The 15,624-nt window shown below is 39.7% G+C and overlaps 1 protein-coding gene across 11 annotated transcripts in view; it reads left to right on the forward strand.

Annotated features, from left to right (window-relative positions):
• The window catches only part of rbfox3a (RNA binding fox-1 homolog 3a), a 553,126-nt gene that overhangs the window by 56,264 nt on the left and 481,238 nt on the right, over window positions 1-15,624 (forward strand). The window contains exons 4-5 of one of the 11 annotated variants that reach the window (XM_017306224.1): window positions 12,938-13,047; window positions 13,333-13,413. The exons of 9 other annotated variants lie outside the window; for them this stretch is intronic. The gene's annotated coding sequence lies outside the window, so the exon portion shown is untranslated. The remainder of the gene's footprint in view (window positions 1-12,937; window positions 13,048-13,332; window positions 13,414-15,624) is intronic. One more of the 11 variants, XM_017306225.1, reaches the window with a different exon arrangement.

Below are 15,624 nucleotides of genomic sequence, written 5' to 3' on the forward strand. Positions count from 1 at the left end.
ACACTCAGTGAGGCTTTTAGTTTCCTTTGCACGTCTGTCATAAACTTTTTGCCAACTATGATAATTAAAAAGCTTAAAGTAAAATCTAAAGCAACTTTTCATAAACTGTAAAAAAAACAAATACCCCAAATCTACTCAATAAAATTAAGGTAACACATTACACTGCAAAAACACAAAGTATTTAACTAGTTTCTAGTGCAAATATCTTAAAATAACGCTTTAAATAAGACTAAACTAACTTATAAGTAACTTTTTAGGGGCTTGTTTTAATTTGATTATTGAATAATAATAAAAAAAATATTAATTTTATTCACTTATAATAAGTGAATGATAAGTTATAAATTAAATAATCTGCCAGTAAAACTGGTACTTTTACATTAATGTTATTTAATTATTGACCTAAAACAAAAGTATTTAACTATATTCAAAAAGAAAATATGAATTGAGTGTAATTTGTAAAAATTAAATTGAAAGTAGAATAATTAAAATGTATACAAATAATTAAATGTAATTACATGTTACTGATGTAAACGGACCAATAACGGTTAGTAACAAGCATCATATTCACATAAAACCAACATGTCAGCTTAGAAATGCAAGTCTAATGAAACACTAACAAAATAAACCTGAAGTGTTTTAGTAAAACTGAAACAGAAAATTTCAGATTTAAGACAAAAACTGTGTGGATGGATGATTTACGTTTGATTCTGTTATTTTCTCCCCTCCTTACTTTTTGTTTCCTGTTGAAAAAACGTTGTTTCCTGAAAACAAACCAGCGTTTCCCCCTCTGTTCTCATCTCTGGGGTTTCTGAGTGGATTTAAATGTGTTGCTGCGTATTTCTGGAATAATAAACCTGCCTAATTACTTTATTTAGCCCTGGAAAGCACTCGGAGTCGCACATGTTTCACAAAAAGTGCTGCAGAACGAAGCCTCGTCGCTGTGATGTACGTCGTCCTGCTAATTCCTGTTTTACTTTAATACCAGAAATCCCATTTTGGTTCCAGCAGCCGGTGCTTGTTAGTTTAAAAAATCCTTCTGTCTTTTTTTTTTTGTTCTCCGTTTGTCATAAATTTAGATTAAACACAGCCTCGCCACAGCCTGGTCATTACCTCCAGTCTCGTAGGAAATTAGCTGTCACTTGGCCGAACTCAGAAGCCATCAGCCTCCAGAAGTGAGAGTCAAACAGCAGCACTTCATCTAAAGGTCCTTTCAATAAGCATTAGTTATCTTGTAATGTGATCCCATAAATCTTCACAGGAATCTTGTTACGTCGTGTTGTTAAAGCTGCATACTTGTGAATGAGACGGTATGTGAGTATTATTCGACGCTTGGGGGTTTTTCTGTGGCGTTGCTGCCTCTCTGGAGGAAGAAGGAAGGAACCCCTGAGCCGAAACTCTGGAGTTACAACGTTCAGGAAGAGTGGAAACGTTTTTTAAAGGCAGAAACACAAAGTCTTACCGAGTAGTTTTAGTTTCTAGTGCAAATATTTAAGTTTAACTTTTCAGAAAGCATGTTTTAAGTCATCCATTTGCTTTGCACCTTTGTCCCTCAGTGGGGTCAGGAGGTGCTGCTGCCTCTCCAGCTAACGTACCGGGTGAGAGGCGGGGTCACCTGGACAGGTCACCTGGACAGGTCGCCAGTCTGTCGCAGGGCAACACAGAGACACACAAGCATGCACACTCACACTCACACCTAGGGGGGAATTTGGAGAAACCAATTAACCTGACAGTCATGTTTTTGGACTGTTGGAGGAAACCGGAGTACCTGGAGAAAACCCACCATGCACAGGGAGAACATGCAAACTCCATGCAGAAAGACCGGGGCCGGGAATCGAACCCAGAACCTTCTTGCTGCAAGGCAACAGCTCTACCAACTGCACCACTGTGCAGCCCTCTGTTTTAAGTCAATAATTCCTTAATATTGATGAAGAAATCCTGGATTATTTCACCTATAACAAAACATTTTCCCATGTTTTGCATGAAATAATCTGCCAGTGGAACTAGAACTTTATTTTTATTAATTATTGACTTTAAACAAGTTTCTAAATCTTGCTGAAAAACATAGAAGCTTTTGCGGGAAAAATGCTCTTTTGGTGTTTTTTTTACTTTTACTATTATTATTATAAAGTATTGTGGATTTTCCTGGACTAAGTTGAACCAGAAACTAGACCAAAAATACTTAGCAAGATTTTGTGTTTTTGTGAATGAAGTTATTCACTTTTCCAGCATTTTCTCTCCAGAGGATCTTCTATATTTAATCTCGTTGTTGGCGGTGGCAGCAGACGCATCGGACAGATCCCGTTTTTATGGCGCCTGCACTGCAAAAACACAAAACTTTACCATTTCATGTCTAGTTTCAACAGGAATGAAATAAAACTATCTTACAGTTAAACTTTTCAACACGATACCGGAGCTTGTTTCCAGTAAATAATTCTGTAATATATGATAAAAAGTGCTACTTCCACTGGCAGATTATTTCACTTATAACAAGACAAATAATCTGCCAGTGGAAAGAAGATTTTCTGCTCAGATTAAACCGACGTTGAACTTTTTGGATCACTGTCCTCACAGTGAAACACGGTGGTGGCAGCATCATGCTTCCAGGATGGTTTCTGCTTTGTAAATGAATGTTGTAATTATATTTATATGATTTTTTTTAGCACACCTTTAAAAAACCCAACATTAAGTGAGATCTGCACAAGTTCAGGAAAACTAAAAGTGATTTTGTTGAATATTTTTATGACAATGTTGATTATAATTTAAGCAGATTTCAGTTTCATGAGAGCTTTAGCATCCCAGCTGTTAGGAAAGCACATGAGGTCAACACCCAGAACGCAGAGTGGATTCAACATGTTCAATAGATGATTTTTATTATTATTGTTTTCTGATTATTAGTGGAAGACTTTTCCGTGGGGACGGCTCTGATTTCCGCTGCGTTTTAGTTGAAGTTGTGAGCAAACGGTGTTCAGTAGGAAGCCGTCTCCTCCCCATCGTACCTCTCGGCTCCTTTGGAGTTTTGCTCTCTGATGTTGTTTGTCCATGAGAACCTGCTGTGCCACCAGCTTCAGAGCAAACCGACACCATATGTTTGCATTTCTGGGTTTTTTGGGTTTTTTTTTTTTTTTTTTTTTGCATGGACGTCCATTAATTAAAGCACTTTGTTAGCAAAGGCAGCACAGCCTCAAAAGAGATAAATGGTTTCTAAATTTATCTTCAAGCGGTTGTGGACTCTCTCTCGGTTTGGAGGCGCCGACAGGAACACCAACTGGAAGCCTTGTTAATGTCGGCTACTGCTGTGAAGCGGAGCCACCTAAAAATACTCCGCTTCCAGGGCGGCGGGGCGGTTTCAGCGGCTCTACCTCTGAAGGAGAGCGCTGCGGATCGATGCGTTTGGTTGTGTTGTTGTGACTTCGGAGCCGGACAACTCGTTTGTTTTGGTCCGTCTGACACCGTTTCCTCTGGACTGAACACAGCAAAAAGCCCATTGTTAATTTAACTCTGAAGAGTGTGGACTATATAAACACTGAAAAAGTGTTAATATCAACTCTGTGGGATTTARATCAACACTGGGCTTATACTCTGAATTATGTTGTTAACTCCCRYWGAGTTGATATTAACACTTTGAAGAGTGTGGACTATATAAACACTGAAAGAGTTAAATTAACACTGGACTTTTTGCTGTGATGGAGCATTTCTGGGTTTGAACCAGTAAAAAAATACAAATTAAAAACAGGATTTTGCCATTTGAATGATTCTTGTTACTGTGGAGGAGTGTGTGTGTCTATTTTCCATCTATACATTTAAGTTCACTGCAGCCTAATAAAATTGCTCAGTATATTTGAAGTTATTTAAAAAGATATTTTCTATCATTATGCAACAGTTATTAAAACATGTTTTTTTTACATATTTGTTAAAATTATCACCTTGACTGTATATGAAAGAGATAATCTGTGGAAAAAAATCTCCTCTGCTGCTTCCTGTACTAACTACAACCAATCAGAGCCAGGAGGCGGGTCTTAGCGCTGTCAATCACCCTCGTGCACGCCTTCTCTCTGATACACAACAGCTGCATGACATGAATGCTAATGCTGGTTAGCATGGCCTCCGATGACGGTGGAAAAACAGTTTTCCTGGAATAACAAGTGGTATCTCTGCCGTTAGCACATTTAGCAGCGAGTAAACGAGGTTGATTGGCAGCGTTAAGACCCTCCTCCTGGCTGTGATTGGTTGTTCCTGACCGGGAGCGATGCGGTTCTTCAAACTTCAGGAGGAGGTGGAGAACATCGATCTGTTCTTAGTCTGATATTATACTGTGACAACATGGTGGCAGTTTTAAAAAATATGTTAAAAACATATTTTTATTTTTGTAAAAGTTACAAATTATTTAGTGTTTCCATGCAAAGAAAAAATACCTTGGAGCATTTCATAACTTATTTATTATTTCACAATTAATTTATTTTATTTCATTTATGTGGGTTTTTTCAGTGTAAACACTCCAGACTGTCTCCTGTTTGAGAGAAAACATAAAATAGAGTGTCTACTTTTCATCCAGCGCTTAATTATTTAATGTTTCTATGGAAAAGAAGAAATATTTGGAAACATTTTCCAGCTTATTTCTGATTTCACAATTCATATATTTGAATTCATCCTTTTATTTTTATGTTTTTTCTTTAGGATAAACATTTAAAATTGTCTTTTGTTCCCTTTTATTTCAGAGCAGACGTGGAATAAAAAACTAGATAAAAATCAGGCGTACACACTATATATAACATACTGCACATATATATTGTGTGATTTAATTTTTTCAAGGGAAATAAGAGACACTTCAGAGTGAATAAATCCTGATTTGCAGTGAAACGTCTTCGGTTCGTTCGCGCCGCAATCACATTAACAGAGAATCGATTTTCGCTCGGCGTGTTAAAAACGCACACAGACGTTAATGTAGTTACAGCCGCTCCACGGCCGGCCGTCAGCTGAGCTGTCGGCTGTGTTTCTGTTCCGCTGCGCGTCCTGAAAGTGCTGTGCAGAGAAGAAAGTGGCTCTGGCTGCTGTCAATACGCCGATACACCTGGCTCATCAGAAAAATACGCAGCGCTGCGTCTTCGCCCTCATGCAGACGAGGAAACATTCACACCTCTTTACGCTTTTCACCTTTTTGTTTGGAGTTTTTCCGCCATGCAGTCAAGGAAAAAATACAATTTTGTAAAGTTTCTTTTGCTGAATCTGAAAAGTGTGGTGTGCATCTGTGTCGTGAAGAATCGTAGCCCCTCAGCATTATGCTGCTACCTCCATGTTTCATCATAGGGACAGTCTGTGTTGTAGACTAAACTAATAGCTAATAACTTAAAAACAAGCATGCAGAAAAGTTACGTATGAGTTTGTTTTGTTTTATTTCAATATGCTGAGATATTTGCACTAAAATCTAAACCAATGCAGAGACTGTAAAGATGACAAAACATTTCTAAAAACTGATCAGTTTTTCTTTCCTGTAACATTTTGCAGTTATAAACAAACTTAATTTTCTGTCTGACCCAAAATGTCTGTTTGGATTATAAAGTATAAACTAGAAACTAACTAAATATGACTTTTATTTGTAATTTGATGTCATTTCATCACCAGATTTTAGTTCCTACCACAAATAATCTTTTTATTTCTGTAGTTTAAACACTGTGGATGCTGTGGGGTGGATCTGGTTTGGGCATGTTTGTGTCGGACGTTTCGGTCCGAGTGACAGCTTGGAAACATCTGCGGTCAGTAAACCAGGAAGTGTTTCAGAGGACAGGAAGTCGATGTAGAGCTGGGTTTACACCATCTCTGCCTTTGTGACACCATGAACCTGTAAACCTACACATTCACTCACACCGAGGCATTTCTGCCACTGGTTTATAGAGGAATGATTCTCATTGAGCTTCCAGGAATGTTTAGGAAAAAGTTTTCCTGATGGTTTAATTAAGAGCTAAATCTGATGACGTATTCGGGAAATATTTCTAAATTTCACTCATTTAAATGACTTCTTTCATTTAAGGACAAATATTTTCGAGCAGCAATTTGTTCCTTTTTTTTGTTTTCACGTCCTAAAGACACAAACATAATTACTTTTTAAGCCCAGACATCTATTAAGTGGCAGAAAATTGCTCTGGAATTCAAACAAAGGAAAGAAAGCGAGCAGACTGAATGTTTCTCCTCAGCAAGGCAGAGAGCTCTCTCAACAAAACCAGAAAATCACCTAACAGGTGCCCTTGAGACGGCTGAACAATTACATTCTGATTCATTAGCAGCCTGCAATGTCAAGCCACTTCTGAATGCTTCTAATGTCTGTTTCTATTATTCTTTGTTCTCCTCTGCAGAGATCAATATGGGAGAGTGAGGACTTGTGTTGCTTCTTTGTTTGTGTCTCCACACAGAAGAAAAGTTAAAGGACAAAAAAGCAACAGAAAGTCTGACGGTACGGCGACGTGTCGGCTAGCCGGCTAACAGTAGTGGAGCTAGCGCGTGTTGCTAGCCAGCAGACTGGAGCATCATGCTTCAGTAAAGCTGCAAGCGGTGCAAAAAGAACAGAGAAGCAACTTTGTGCATCAGGGCCGCTCATTCGATTATGTGAAATAATCTACCTTAAGAAACGGGCGAGTGAATGCTAAACGAGATTCCCCCGTGCGGCTGATGATTACCATTTTGTCTCCAAATTGAAACCAAGCCGAAGGTAGACGCTAATTTAAATAAGGGAATCTAAAAGAGAACTGGAGGTAAAATCAAATTCTGACGGGAAGCAGAACTGATGGAAACGTGAAGCTAAAGTAACCTTGACGCGCGGCTTCTCCCCGCCACGCCGTAATGTGTTTCATTGTGTTGGTGCCGTATTGTACGCTCCCCTCATTCATAGCCCAGCTCTGCTTAATGGACTAACCTGCCAAACTCGCAGCAGCACAAACACAAAGGGCCTGCTGTTTTTAAAATGATTGAGCCATGACTTGTCAGCAAGAATCTGCTCTCGCCCTTGAATGCTAATTACGTGATATTTATGCAAAGTCACGAGCCGACTCCCGGAGGATCTTAGACTGGATTTCTGAACTCTTAAAACAAATCTTAACGTGTTGTCAGCATAACAATGTCAATAAAATGACACTTCACTTTGTGTCAGGGAGGCACGTTTTCTTCCTCCCAACAGAAAAGGCTTTCAGATCCCCCACCCTCACTCAGCCCATCTCAATCTGTGACACAGTTTCTGCAATCAGCCTGACAGCTGCCCCAAAACAAATGAAAACGTATGAACTGAAAATGCTAATGCAGCCCGACTCATTGTGAAAAGTTTCTGTTTAAATGTTTGCTGAAATCACTGCGCAGGGTTATTTTTATGAATCGTTTTAATTGTGTTTGTGAGGCTTTGACTAGTCGCCGTTCCTGCTGCAGAAACCAAGACGGAGGGAGATTATGTGCTGGTTACTTGCGTCCTGATGACCCGGTTGAAAATCAATTGCTGGGGTGGCGGGATCGAGTTAATTACCGCACCCCTCAATGGCAAATAACCATAATTGAATCATGAGTTTTTTCGCTGAATCACGTGATTTTTCCCCAGCAGCCTGGTGGTTGTCAGAGGCTGTGGACCATGAAATGAATACAGGCGAGGCGCTGAAATGAGCCACAGCTGCAGTCAAGTAAAACTACAGGACACTGCAGATCATCCAACAAAAAACTTACATTCTGCAGATAAGAGGAGAAGTTCTGCCACCGCCAAAAATCACAAGAAAAGGCCGTTTATTTAACAACAAAATGCAAGAAGCCACTTCCAGTTATGGACTACAGTCATGTTATTGTCAGGTCAGCAGTTTGAATATAAATGCATCTCATTAGCATAATTATCAGTTTCAATCGTTCTCTGATTGGTCGGCTTTAAACTTTAGGAATGTTTGTGATTGGTCGATATTTATTCGAAACAGCTGATAATGTTTTTATTGTTTCCAGTTATTAATCAAATGGTTGAACAGATTGTATGTTATTAATTTCATTAGATTTTACAGATAATTTCTCTCAGCTGAGCAAGAAATAATCCAGCAGTAAATCAGACATTTCCACAATTTTGAATTTTGGAGGTCAAACATTTCCAAGTTCAATTTGAGTTTTTTTTCCTTTTTAGCTCGTAGAGTTTCTTGTTTTTATTTATTTTATTTCTGAGCTCAATCTCAAAATTTCAGGGGTTTTTCTCGGAAATTTGAGCTCAGAAATGTCCAAGTTTTTTCTAGACAATTTGAGATTAATCTCAAAATTTGACTTTTTTTTTTTCTTTCAAATTTATGACTTTTGATCTTAGAGAATTTCCTATTTTTGATCTAATTTTTTATTTTATTTTATGCCTGAGTTCAGAAATGTGCAATTTCTGAGATTGGGCTAAAACAAGTAGGGGTTTTTTTCCCCTCAAAGATTTTCAAATTTTTAAAGCTCTGAAATTTCCAAGGTTTTTCTAACAAATTTTCTGAGATTAATATAAAAAAACTTCTGACTTTTTTCTTTCAAATTTACAACTTTTTCAGCTCAAATATGTTAGTTTTCTAGAAAATTTCAGAAATTAATCTAAAAATCAGTTTTCTCTCTCAAATTTTTGACTATGAGCTCAGAAATTTCCATGTTTCTTTCTAGAAAATTTCTGAAATTAATCTCAAAACTTCAGATTTTCTCTTGCAATTTTTTGACTTTGAGCTCAGAAATTCCCCAGTGTTTTTTTTTTTCTAAAAAATTTCAGATTAATCTAAAAATGTCTGAGTTTTTTGGCCAAAATGTGCTCCTTTCTTCCACCTGCAGCGCCCTAATAAGCCGTTGTTCCCTGGAGTTTCCTCCAGTCAGTTTGGTGACATTTAGCAGCAGATGCCTCCTGCAGGATTCCTCTGCAGCCACAGACTTTTCTGTATTACCTGCTTGTGCCACCAGGTGAAGCCCCTTACTTTTTAATGAGATGGAAAGACAAGGGAGTTTGTCACAAGCTTTGGGCTTAATTTGTAAAAATGAGCACAACTCCTTCCCCTGCAAGTCAGCGACAGGGAGGGGGGGCATTGTTCCAGCCTGCCTCTGCTAACTGTGTCAGTTGTGTTAATGAACTGTGGTGCAGAAAGGGGTAAAAAAAATCTGTGGCAGGTTAGCAGCTTAGCTTGTGTCGGCTCCACAGAGCCGCGGCTGCCAGCAGAGAGCAGCTGCAGCGGCTAGCTGCTAACAAGCAGCAGAATCTCAAGCTCTGCCTCCAATCAGGTCCAGCAGTTGCAGCAACATGTTGGCAGCGCTGACGAGGATCTGGGATTGTAAACTGGGTTCTGGAGTGTTGGTGGTTTTCACTGGGACACACACACACACACACATGGCAGGTATGAGTGTGAAGGAGACGGGGTTAATTAAATCAGAGCTTTACTGCAGCTTGTTTTGGTTCTTTATCGCTGCACCAACTTCTATGAGACTCCCTTTATATTTCTAATAAGAAGAAAAGTTTTTAAAATGAGTCACATGTGAGCCGTGATGTTTTTACAGTAAATCAGGCCCTCAGGGGCCCCTTGAAGAAGCTGCTCTGCTTTAACACACCTGAATCAATAATTAGAGTAATTACGCCTGGTAGGACAGCGACCCTGGAGGACTGCCACATTTAATGTCGTACAACTTATTTATGTCTCTGGAAAGGGCGGGTATACTTCTCAGAGACTTGGAGGCTGTTGGTGATGTGCCAAAACTTTTTATTTTTACCCTGAACAGTGATTTTGTTTTATTCCAGATCTGGAAAAGAAGTTGTTTTTACTCCATTTTGCCAGTTTTGTCTTTTACTGCCAATAATGAATTGGTTAAAAATGTAAAAATGTTTGTTTTCTTGTTGATGACAGTGCAGTTTAGGGTTTTCTATTTCAAACATTGTAACTTTTATTTCTAATAATATTGAAAATTGTAGTTTTTTTTTTCTTTCTGGTGCTGTTATCACAGTTAATTTAAAATAAGACAAAACTTTTTCCATTTGCAGATTTCTTCACTAATCTGAACTGGAGCTCTTCATCAATGTTAAGGAATCACTGAGTTAAATTAAGCTCCTGTATCTTTCTGAAAAGTTACTTGTAAGTCAGTTTTCAAGTGTAGTAAGATAATTGCTAGAAACTAAATCAGAAATAGTTGGTGAGGTTTTGTGTTTTTGCAGTGTAGTTTTGGTTCCTTCTTTCGTTTTACTGAGCCTGGAATAAAACATAAACACTATAGCTAGCACAAATTCATCATAAAACTTTTAATATTTACAGATTTGAAAAGTTACTTGTACGTTAGCCTTGATATTATTTCAAGTGCACAAGAAACTAGACTGAAAGACCCAAAGATTTAGTTTTTTGCAGTGTAAAATCCTAATTAGAAAATGTTGACCATCAGATTCCTAAAAACTTGGAGTTGTTTCTCGGCTCCTGCAGAAGGATCTGTCCCTTTTTCTTTTTCTTTTTTTTTTTGCCGTCTCTTTAAATCAAATCCCATCCAACTGTCATGGCTGAAAAAATCTATTTCTGCCAAACTCACAATTTCTGACAAATCCACTTAATATGTCAGCATCTAATCAGTCCAATTTGGAGACGGGGATGGAGGGAAGGATGAGAGGAGAAAGCCAAAGGAAAGATGAAGTGGTGGCGGGTGGGAGGGGGTGTCGGCGGCGCCCACCGCTGCCTGGCCCTGACACCTTGTGAAGAGTCCTCATTCATCACACGGCGCAGGGCTTTAGCCCCGTAAATCACTGTGGATAAAGGACGCGCCATAAAGAATGGAATTGTGAAGGTAAGGGTTTTAAATCCCCCTAGATGATCCGAGATAAACACAGAGAGACTTTTGACAGTCCCTCGTTACCGCCACAAGCGAGAGGAGCTGTCACCGCTCCCTCCTCGCCTTTCATCTCTTGGTAACAGTCTGGCTGCTAATATCCTCAATTATCTCTGCAATATGTTGCTGGGAAAAAGGGAAAGTTCCGAGGAGGCATTCACGCAGCCTGAAAGTTTTTAATTTGACAGCTTGTGGTGTAATGATGAGTAGTGAAGGGGGGGGCGGAGGGGGCAGCGGCCCGTTTTAGGACGGTGACAGGTGATTGGGCCGGACTGGGACCGACTCCGGGGTGTCAGGAAGGCAAATAGACGTTTCACAGAAAAACGCTGCAGCATCCCAGCTGTGAACGCCACCGGGTTTCATTCAGGGGAAGGAGGGGAAATATTTTCACTGAGAGAATCTTTTATTTCTAAACGAATGTTTTTCCTCATGTCTGCTGCACATGAGCTCTTTCCACAACATTTAAAGTTTCCATCAGATGTTTTTACCCACTAAACTTGGACATGGATGTAAATAAACTGAGCCTGTTGTGATTTATATCCAGTGCGTCAAACTCATTTTTATTTTGCGTCACATTTAGACCATGAATGTCCTCAAAGGGCCAGTTGTGGCAGATATGGATAAAACTAGCTATTAATAAACCAAAATATAGCTTTCTCTGGGTTCAGTTTGTAAATTATGTTTAACATATTTTCACATTTATGTAATTTGGCCTTGGAGAAATAAAAGCTGAGATTTGTTAAGAGATTATTTAAGCACAAGTCGACTAGAAACTTGTATTTCTGTGGCGTTCTGAGGTTTACAGAGCCACAGAAAATGGATCTGGACCTTTTGGGAGAACAATTACTTTTAGGAGTATTTTTACTACGTTGTGCTTTTTACTTTTACTAGAGTAATGTTATTATGAAGGACCGGTTCTCTTACTAGAGTATATTTTCTGGATGCTCTGCCCTCTGAGTAAGTTTAACCAAACATTTATCTCACACGAACCTGCAGTTTTTGTCACTTTGTTACGTTTTGTACTGAATTTTTAAACAGTTTTTGGGTCTGACAGACTCGCCTTGGTCCCTCCGATCACACTTTATGCCATTGTGGTCAAACGTCTCGATCATCGGACCATGAGATGGTCCCAGTAGATCCTATGGTAGACCAAAGCCTTGATCGTTTCAGATCATTCTAATCTATCACCTTCATGTAAAGTCAGGAATCTTGGAAGCAAAGGTCTTATTGGTAATTAAAGTTACCAGAAAGTTATTGGAGACCCAATCATTGATCCCTCTGGTCTGATGAAAAAGCTACAGTTGGATGTCTTTGGCATAGATGTGGTAGAAAACAACAGAAAAGGACAAAAAATGTCAGAAAGTAGAATCATTTAAAGGATAAGCTACACAGTAAAAATGCCAGCGTTGAATTGACTCCCAAAAATATGTGTCCAAGTCAGCAGGTGTTAAAGTAACACTTTGAAAGTGTTAAAATATTGACACCCATTTTTTTGTTACATTAACATTGGTCTATAAAACTGAAATGGGTTTAAGAAAAGTTAAACTTTCCATTTCTGTGTTGTTTTGAATATTTTCCACTGGATTTGATTGATATTGACACCTTGTGGGTCAATTATTGACTTTTTTAACACCATATTATGTTTCGTGATCAACACTACACTGGTGTTACTTTTAATGTATTTTAACACCAGCACCATTGTAAATGTTAATGTGACACTCTGTACTGTTGAATTTAATGCCAGCTGACTTGGACACATATAGACACTTTTGGGTGTTAATTCAACACTGGCATTTTTACCTCCAGGTCCTTGGAGGCTCAGCTCCAAGGACCTGGACCTGGAATGAACTCCTTACCTTGAATCCTGCAAGGTAAGGAGTTACAGTCAGAGAACTTGATGCAGAATTTCCTCTCAGCTGGGTAGAAACTCTTGAGGTGTTTTGTTTTCTCCATTTTGCTCAGAATCCTGTTCAGCTTTGATTCCATCCAGGTGACAGAAAACTGGTTTGAGGTGGACGGTGACGGCAGACCGAAGCTTTTATGGACCCGACCACACTCAGTGATTGGCTGGTGAAGCTTGGAAGCAAAGGTCAACGCTGAAGTTGTCTTGGTTCTTCTCTCACAGACGGGCTCAGATTGAATGAAGTCCAGTTTGGGCCATGATGAATGCATGGAAACATCTCAGTGCCGCTGCTAATGGGCTCTTAGACAGATGAGGAAGCTTCACAAAGGCAGGTCAGTCGAGTGCGATGGTGATGGTGATGATGATGATGATGGTCAAAGTGCACAGCCATGGAGACTGGAGGGGCACAAGGTCGTTACAGGAAGGTTGGCTTCCAGAAAATATCTTCCCTCCAAACTGCCAAGGTAGTAATTATCTTTTTTCCCACCCTGATTTATTTACACACAACTTCATGTTGGAGGATAAACCGATCGATCATCCCAGCATCTCCAGTCATAAGTGAACGCGATAAATCATGGCTTTGCTCTCAGGTTTATGAAATATTGGCCATCCTGCAGGTGTGCTGTTGCAGAGCAGTAGGTGGTCCAGAAGAAGATGTTAAAACGCCTGGATTTTACACCGATTCATCATTTCAAAAGGTTTTCTTGGTGTATTTGAATTATTTAACTCTGTCTTTTTGAGCAGAAGCATCAGAGTTGCATATCTCGACTTGGAAACTTTTGGAAATTCTCCTTTGGAAAAAACTCCAAGCCTGTTAGATTGTGGCTCGCAGACGTCCTGTGAGAGCGACAACTATCGATTATTGTAGTGATCAATTACTCTATTGGATATTCTGAAGATTAATCTCTGTATCTGATTTTTAAAAATTAACAAATTCTGCAGATTTTTCATTTAACATTTTTATGCAATATTTGAAATCAATTATTCAAATATGCAATTCCCTTTTAAATGAGAAAATAATCAATTTATTGCTCAAAATTCCATGAAATAGCATTAATTTAATGAGCCCCTGATGATTTGTTGCATATTAATTTGAATATGATGGGTATAGGACGGTGTGTACGCTGGTTTTTAAGCTAAGCTGTAATTTCCTTTTGCATGATTTATCGTTTTTCTCTCTCTCTACCAAAAACTGGATCAGAAAGTCTTCAGTTTGGTGCTTTAAAGGATAAATTTGTTACCAGAGATTTCATAATTCATTTTATGTTATTTCAGTTGTTTCGTTAATTTATTTTGGATATTTAAAATGTTTTCTAATGCATTCCAGGGTTGAATGTTCACTAGAAATTAAAGTTTATTGAGCTTTTACGTCATCAGTGCTACTTAAAAATGGTCTAAAAACAACAATATTATCGTTTATCGTGATAACTTCTGGGACAATATATCGTCCAGCAATATTTATCGTGCTGTAAAGCTTCTAGATTAATGTGTGAAAGGACTCTTCTTTTTTAATCTCTTTTCGTCTTGTTGACGTTTTCAGGTGTCAGGTTTGGTGTTTCCATTTTCACGTTGGGAGATTCAAGGTAGTTGCCGGTTTTCTGTTGCTGCTGAAATTGCTCGGGTTTATTCAGCTTCCGTCGCTAAAAGACAAAGTCAATAGCTTCTGTGGCATAATGACTGAGTACACACTTTCCAGCTCACATTAAGGGCTTTTTCTTGATAGATAAAAGTCCCAAATAATGCCTCCTGTGATGGAGTGAAACCAGGATAACAAATTGGCCCTTTGTGATAACAACCCCCCCATGAGGTTCCCGGGCGTGAAAAAGATGGACTGGCAGCTTTGAGGAGAGTCAGGTCTGCAGCAGCGCGGCGCCAGGGGAGCGGCTCCATGCCCTACAGAAGGATGGATTGTGTAGATTTGTAATGGTTCCTCTGCTTTTGACAAAATAACCCAACCTGCAACCTTCATTCTCATTGGTGGAGTGAAAGGGCAGGAGCAGAGGAGCTGGTCTGAGATAAGTGAAGTCTGTCGCTCTGACTGCTGTTATAAATCGCAGCTATCTCAGCCATGTGTGTGAGACAAGCAAGCTGTCTCCACTGACATCCTCCTTCCGACTTGACATGCAAAAAAACAAATTGATCCAAAGCAGAGACGAGCAGCGAAGGCTGAGCAGTGGGAGGCGATGCCGTGCTGAACCGCTGCAGACCAAGGTGCAAAGTGCTGAATTTAAATAATGTGCACACTCTTAAAGCCTGCAGGACAGAGGGATCTGAGGCCTCCTCTAATTAAACTCCATGGATTGTTCCTCCTGATTCAGAGAGCGGGATAATTCTGCAAAGTGTCTCTGAGACGCAGCGTAATTCAGAACTTTGCCCAATTATTTAGCAAACGCTGCGAGGAGTTTTAAAATTTGAGAAACCTGGTTCAATTTAACCCTGAGGTGTAAAACACCCACCCGGTTCTGACCCGACCCAACCGCACAACGGCTTCACCTGTTTATTGTATTTTCATTAGGAATCATCCATCCATCCATCCATTTTCTTGCACCCTTTTTCCCTCAGTGGGGTCGGGAGGGGTGCTGGTGCCCATCTCCAGCCAACGTTTCGGGCGAGAGGCGGGGTCACCCTGGACAGGTTGCCAGTCTGTCGCAGGGCAACACAGAGACACACAGGACACACAACCATGCACACACACACTCACACCTAGGGGCAATTTGGAGAGGCCAATTAACCTGACAGTCATGTTTTTGGACTGTGGGAGGAAACCGGAGTACCCGGAGAAAACCCACGCACGCACAGGGAGAACATGGAGATTCCATGCAGAAAGACCCCAGGCTGGGAATCGAACCCAGAACCTTCTTGCTGCAAGGCAACAGCTCTACCAACTGCGCCACTGTGCAGCCCATTAG

The sequence above is a fragment of the Poecilia reticulata genome, linkage group LG8 (assembly GCF_000633615.1).
Source record: "Poecilia reticulata strain Guanapo linkage group LG8, Guppy_female_1.0+MT, whole genome shotgun sequence".
Classification (NCBI taxonomy): Eukaryota; Metazoa; Chordata; class Actinopteri; order Cyprinodontiformes; family Poeciliidae; genus Poecilia; species Poecilia reticulata.